We start from the raw sequence: 7,705 nt of genomic DNA on the forward strand, positions 1-7,705 counted from the left end.
AATCTTATGTCCCTTAAAATAACAGTGACAAGCCTGTTCACTTCATAGGAATGAACTAATAGTTAATTATTTCTTGCGTCTTCTTATAGGGCAACTTAACAGGTTTCACCAGTTCTGACCTTCATGCACAAAACCCTTTGGGTTTTAAGCATAAGCCCCCATCAAGTCTCCATCAAGTCCACGAGGGTTTGGTTTTGAAGATACATTAATTCACTCTTCGAGAGGCAATTCACAACACAGCTTTCTCAGGAATGGTCTGGTAATTTCCTAAATTTGCTCAGAGCCCAAGAACCCATCTTTGAAGTCATGAAGAATTACCCCAACGCATGCACCTCCTAGGACACAGAGAACCTGACCCATATCTCATGAAAAAGCACCCAGAGCTCTTGTCAAAGCACCACAGCTTTTAAATAGTAATAATAAAAAATCGGTTCATAAACAATTTGTTCTATCACCTCACATAATGCTCGTTTGCTTTTTCAGAAACAGGTGGAAGAAGGGCCCTGTTCACTCGAATGACATAATGCTTTTTTGTGGGCTCCACAGAAACCATAGTTGTCTCTGCTGCAAATTATAGTCACTGTATAAATGTCCGTTATAATTATCTTTCCACTTAAAATCATGTGCAGGTCAAGATCATTTCATTAATACCCCTTTTTTTTTTTTTTTTTCATTCTGCTGTCTAAAGGAAAACCCTTATAACCGCAGGGGCTTCTGTTTTCTGCCACCAAATTCTCCTTCTTTCTATTTTTCTCACCCACACTGAGACATCTCAAGGCCCCCACACGTGTTAAATTGCATCCAGAGCTAAACTCTCAAACCCACTCATGTTTCAACCTAATAAATCAGGTCATGGAACATCAACACATGAAACACCAGACCCCTATACAGTGGCCTAAGTTGCTATTTCCTTCAGAATTCAGTATTTTTTGACTCTATGAAAAAGGTTGGGGTTTTTTCCCCCTAACAAGTTCTGAAAAAGCCAAATGCAGATGATATCAGATATCCTACCCTTCCTACCTGGGTAGTAATGAGTGCTTTGTACCTAAGCAATTGTTCTCGCTCACTCAGAATAATTGCACACAACTTTGGCATCGAGCTGTCTGTGTTTTTCAGATGGCCAGCCCTAAAGACACCCTGAGAGCACAGAGACCTGTAGGTTTGTCCTTGGTCAGCACCTGGCTAATTCAATGACAAGAAAGGATTTTCCCCGAGTGAAATGAGAACAAAGCCAGAGTTCCCTTTTCATTGCCCAGACATTTCTCAGGTTGACAAACAAAAACTAAAAAAACCCAAACAAAACCTTGAGATGGAAAAGACGAAAAGCTTTGCAAAAAAAAATGTTAAATTTCTGGACATTATGCAGTGTCTCATGATTCCTTATGACAAAATGGAAAAGCTTTACCAGAAACTAGCTATTCACTGAAAAAAAAAAAAACCAAACCCAAACCAACCCAACCAAAACCCATGTTCTGCTAAAAATAATTTATTATGGAAACTTAGACCCGAGGAACACTTGTGTCTGCGGTGTCGGGTACATATGTCTGCTCCATCACATCCTGCCAGCCTCCTTCCTCCTGCGGTCTGACTTTAGACTTGCCCACTCACTCTCTCGTTGCCAAATCCCCAGTTTGACGTTGCTGTGGTTTCAGGAGAGCTAACTGGGAAGCTCTCCCACACCTGCAGGCTCCCTCCTCCCAGCTGTCAAGAGGATGAACCCGGTGTGTGGGAAACCATATATTTCAGACAGGGTTCAGTGAAGAAGTGTGGATGGCAGCTCTTAGGAAGTGCTGTGTGCCCAGACATACTGACGAATATTAAGTGGAAAACAACAGTCGGCTTCAGTCGACTCTCCCACTCTTGTAGCAAATTTTGTATAAATAGAATTATTTATCGGCTTCTTTATGGAAGGGGTTTGTTCTCCACCTCTTTCTTTTCCAGATACTCTGGTTACATCCACACCAGTAAATGAAGCAGTGCCAGGACCAGGCTAAGAGATAAAATTTAGCACAGCCCCTGGTGCATTTTTTGTCTGGGCAAATTCCTAGGCAGAGCTCAAGAGTTAGCACAGGGATTAATACCCAGCAAGCTGCCCAACATAGATCCCTTTTGGGGAAGCCAGGAGATCTTAAAATCCTGTATATGGTTCGGCCATGCCAGCTGGCCTCATGACTGCCTTGGATTTACCATTACGGATGTGGCCACTGGAATCACAGATGATTTTCAGGCATAAACATCCTTTACCTTGCGCTTGCTGCTCTTTCACTCCCATTCCGAGGAAAACATCTGAGGGTAAAGCAGCTGGGTGTTTGGATAATATGATCACAATCTATTTCAGGAAGGAAAACAAGCAAATAGACAGCCCTAAAAAATACTAGTGTTCATCCAAGAGGCAAATGATCATGGGACTGCAGCATATGGAGGGTGATTCTCTGCTATTCTGCAGCCAATTACTTCTTGGATTTCACCGGCAAAACCCTGCTGGTGCTAGTGCGTGTAGTGGAGGAGAGCTTGCTCGTTGAAAAGCCTGAAATCATGATAATCGCTTCTGATCTGGGAGATATGGTCTCACCAGTGAATCCAGACCAACTACATGCAACCTCTGCTCCCCAGGGTCTGCCCTGTGCCCTGGGGTCCTTCAGGAGATGTGGGAAATGTGGCCAGAGACCCAGACGGTTCCTGATCCTGCTCTCCAGCCGGGAAGGGAAAATGTGGGAAGAGCCCCTTCTCCTGCCGAGGCCAGACAAGCCTCTTGGCGATCCGTTTCAGGACCCGTTATGGGGCAGAGGGAAGCAGATGGCCAGGCATTTAGGGGTCTGGCAGGAGGAATCTCTGGGCATTTGGCAAGGAGCACTGATTCAGCTGCATTTCCTTCTGCTTGGACACTTCCTAGATGTTCATGCTACTCCTGCCTGATTGGGAGGTTGTTTCATGGGAGACTTAATCAGAACAAATAAAAGCATATGGTACATGGAGCTACCTGCTTCCAGAAGCTGGCAAACCCTCATTAACCTGTTATCTCCTATTATGATCTAATGCAGCCTCACAAATACCTGTACAACTTCTCTCCCTCACGCAGGGAAGCCTGTACCTCCTTGCCGGGAGATTATATGAAAAATGTTGGTGTGCGCAGCCCAGATTGTGGGTCAGGTTACTTCTTGAGGGGGGAGCAGCAGCTGTGGGTTTGGGAATGAAGGACAGGATAATTTGTGTAGGACCAACAGAAAAAAATTGTCAAGCCAGTGAGGTTTTGTTGCCCAAGAAGGCATGTTGTAATCTTCGTTATGTCCTGTACGTCTTCTGTTCTTCAGAAGATTGTAGCAGCATTTACTGACCAGTATCAGGGCTGTATTGCGACAGGCAGTGTTGAAATAGAGGAAGGGAAGGAGCCTGCTCCAAACGTCACTGAACCTTATTTTGCAGGATGAAAAATGAGTCCAAAAGATCGGGATGACTCTCACTGCAACATTCAGAGTTTCCTCTGAAAGAGAGGAGATTCGAGCCAATTTTTTTTTGAGTACAAGTCTTTCGGCTTTGCCACACAGCAGTTCGTTTTCCCCAAAGTGCACGGCAAAAAGACAGGAAAAGGCAGGCAGAGGAACCCATCTGAGTGCCAGTTGCTGCTGTTCTCAGGCACATTTCTAAAGCACCTCTTGCTTCTTTTTCTCAGTGTAATATCTGATATTGGAGGACTATAGCTAATGCTTTTTTTTTTTTTTTTTTTTTTCTCTGAGTTGGGAGAGACACCATCCACTTCCACGCATTGCCTGGGGATTGCAGAGTCATCACGACTAACACGGGGGAAGTGCTGGGTTTATAATTAGTCCTGGAGTGTGAAGCCACTGCCCAAATTTTCCTTTTCCTTCCCTGGGGAGACAGTGCCGTTTCCTGCTGCTCATGGGGCTGAAGCCTTTGCTTTCCTTTGCAGCCACTCTGCAGCTGAGAATGCCCCATCCCTGGAATTGTTCAAGGCCAGGTTTTCCGGGGCTCTGAGCAAACTAAGCTAGTGAAAAGTGTCCTTGCCCATGGCAGGGGGGTTGGATCTAAATGGCCTTTAAAGGTGCTTTCTGACCCAAACCACTCTATGATTCTCTTGAGGATGCTCTTAATAAATGTAACTCCCCACAGCACCTTCAGTCAGATGAAGGTCACCCCACCAAGAAAGCAGCTGTCCCTCAGTCTGTGGGGTTTGATGGTGTTTCGTGAGGATGTGGGCTTCAGGGGCCATGGGGAGGGAGGGGTGAACACGTGAGAGCCCAGGCAGTGTCTCCTAGGAGATCCAGGGTGGTTAATACCTATAAGTTGATTGCAAGGCAGAAGGAGCTGTATGGGGACCGCAGGCTCCTCTCCTGAAGCTGAAGATATTCCCAAAGCACCAACCTTCCCTATGCAATCACAGAGGGATCTCCAGCACCACTCTGCATGGTAAAGGACAGGGAAGCAGCTTTTCATCTTGAACCAGGATAAACTGCACAGTTCAGCAGCACTTTAACAACCCTGCTCATGCTGTGAAGACAGAAGTTTGTGTTTAGCTCTGGATTCATACCAAAGGATTCCCAGTCTGTCCAGTAAAATGCAGACAGGATTAGTCCTGTGGTGCTTTCAGGCCATCATGTGGGACTTCCATGACCTGGTAGCTCCAGACCTAGGAGAGACCCCTCTTCTCTTTTGGAGGGGTTGATGATGTGGCTCACTGCCAGCAACTGTAAGGGGAAAATTAATCTTCCTTAATACCTTCGCATACATCTATGAGAATAAAATGTCACTAATTAGACTTTCAAATCATTCTCAGATATTGAAATCATCTAAACTGCCAGCATTAATAACACATGCAAGTAACAGCTTGGACAAACTCAGAATGAACTCCCCACCAGAGGTGAGTATGAAAATTCAGGTCACCGTATCTAAACAGCTATGCAATCCTTCTCATGTGCAATTGCCTAGAACAGTCTGTCATCAAAAGCTGCCCATTTGCATCTGCACAGATAGTTCCAGGCTGTTTCCATCATGCAGGGACTGAACAACCTTGAACTTGCACCACCGAAGTAATCACGGGTGGGATGGTACCAAACAGCAATTCATCTCCTCCAAAGAGAGCTCTAGAAATGTTTGATGACCTGATTTTCATGCTTTGTTCTTCTTCAGAGATAAAACAGATGGAGGCCAAGGAATTGAAGTTTCTCCAGGTGAGCGAGACCTGTGGTTCTGCACCAGAGCCCACATCCAGCCCTTGCTCCAGTGTCCACTTCTGGGGAGCGGCCATGGACGATGCAGGTGGCAGAGCCCCTCTCCAGGAGATGTCTGTTATTTACTCATAGTGTGAAGAGTCCTTCTTCTTCTTACCACTGCTTAGAAGTTCACTTTTACTCAGAAGCACGGGGGTTTGTAGACAGCCCTTCTCAGTCTCACAAATATTCTCAGGGTAAATGCCGGATTTCAGCGTTACCCACCTCGAATTTGGGACTGAATCTGGCTAACTTACTGGTTTTGATGAAATGTCCCTGCTAATGAAACCACCCCATGCCAGGACCTGTCCTCTGCACTTCAGACATATTCTGGTGACACCAATGTTAAGACTTTTTTGGTCTCCAAAGCAGACAGGGAATAGTCCTGGTCTGCTGGCCCCCGGAGCTGCTCCGTGGCATTGCCTGGGTCAGTGCTAGCTGCTACAGACCACATCCCTGCCCGCACCTCTGCCAACAATTCAGTGTGGATATTTGAGTTTCAGCTGTGCCCAAGCTCTCCGGCTTTCATAACAGGGCTGTACTTTACAGTAATGGCCCAAGGAAAAGCACTCGAGCTTATGAACACTTGACTCTCAGCATCCTCATCACCAGCTGTAGGATGTCGGCAGTGTCACAGGATGTACCACGCTATAAAAGAGCAGCTACAGTCCACAGTCATCCCCTTTGACAAGGGAAAAGTCTGGGGATAATGCACAGGATGGTATAACCAGAGGGGTCTGCCCTGTCCGAAGAGTGTAGGCATAAGGACATGACCTGGTAACCTGCGCTCACAGCCCAGAGAGCCACCCGTGTGCTGGGCTGCACCCAGAGCAGGGTGGGCAGCAGGGCGAGGGGGGGATTCTCCCCCTCTGCTCCGCTCTGTGAGACCCCCCTGCAGGGCTGGGTCCAGCTCTGGGGCACCAACAGCAGAAGGACACGGACCTGCTCCAGCGGGGCCAGAGGAGGCCACGGAGATGCTCGGGGGGCTGGAGCCCCCCCTGTGAGGACAGGCTGAGAGAGTTGGGGGGTTCAGCTGGACAAAGCTCTGAGGAGACCTCACTGTGGCCTTTCAGTACTTAAAGGGGGCTTTTAAGAAAGATGGGGACAAACTTTTTAATAGGGCTTGTTGCAGTAGGACAAGGGTAAATGGTTTTAAACTAAAAGAGAGTGGATTCAGGCTAGATATAAGGAAGAAATTCTTTACGAGGGTGGTGAGACACTGGCACAGGTTGCCCAGAGAGGAGGTGGATGCCCCATCCCTGGAAACATTCAAGGCCAGGTTGGACGGGGCTCTGAGCAACCTGATGTAGGTGAAGACGTCCCTGCTCACTGCAGGGGGTTGGACTAGATGGCCTTTAAAGGTCCCTTCCAACACAAACTATTCTATGATTCTAAGGAAAGCTCAGATCACAGCACTGGTTGGGACTCATGCCTGGAAGAAAAAATGGATATAGCCCAAAACAGGCACATCTGCTTCTACCCTCTCCTCCATGAAGGCAGCAGAGCCTGGAAATCAGGAGACCTAATTATCACAGAGGGGCAGCCAAAGCACTGGGGAACCGGAGAGTGGGAATAATAAAGCAGCAGGTGAAAGACAACTAGTCAGCTGTGTGGGGGCTGTGGAGGGGCTGGAGGGGGCTGCGAAATCTCCTTCCCAGGCTGGGTAACAAGGATGTGCAGGCTTTAAAATGTCCCAAACTGATGCACAACGACGTGTAATGTAACCGAGCACTGATGCTGCTAGGGGTGGGGATTAGTGTATGTGGGGAGAAGGGGTTGAAGTTGTCCCGAGAGGCGTGGGGGGAAGATGCTGACCTAAAGACTGGACTTTATGTAATGTACAGGGATCTGCTCCAGTGGAGAGAAAGAGAAACGGTAACTTGGATCCTTGGTGTGCAGCTGAGCCTCCCCCAGGGAGCAGAGCTGCCACCCTTTACCCGCTGCTCTCCATAAAAACAAAAATATTGGGCGATGGCCCAGGGTGGAGGAGGATGCTGATGGGGGAGGTCACTGCAGAGCGGGGAGGAGGCAGTCTGAGGGGTGTTCTTGGAGAAGAGCCGTGTGGGGTATTTTTGGAAAATGCAGGTGTGGGGTGGTCGTGAAGTTGCCACAAGTATATTTGAAATTGCTAATGTACAGCGACCCGTCAAGTAGAACATTTAGTTTTAAAGTTAACCATCACTTGTGTTTTACCAGCTTTTATTTTCCCCTATTTTACTGCAATGTATATAATTTAATTTATACTTTTCCTTAACTACCCTCTGTAGCCATTACCCACTTGTAAGATGTTTTGAAACCTCTAACTGCTTGCCTAGTGGAGATAAGACTGATCTCGGATAGTCTGAACAACTCCCAGAGTACATCCCTGATAGCAGGAACCCCAAAACCAAGTGTCTAAGAAGATGTCAGTGTCAAAATAAATGCCTGGAAGCTGGTCTAAACTAACCTCCCTGGAACAAACAGGAGCTGAAGGATGGATG

The sequence above is a fragment of the Athene noctua genome, chromosome 1, assembly GCF_965140245.1.
Source record: "Athene noctua chromosome 1, bAthNoc1.hap1.1, whole genome shotgun sequence".
Lineage (NCBI taxonomy): Eukaryota > Metazoa > Chordata > Aves > Strigiformes > Strigidae > Athene > Athene noctua.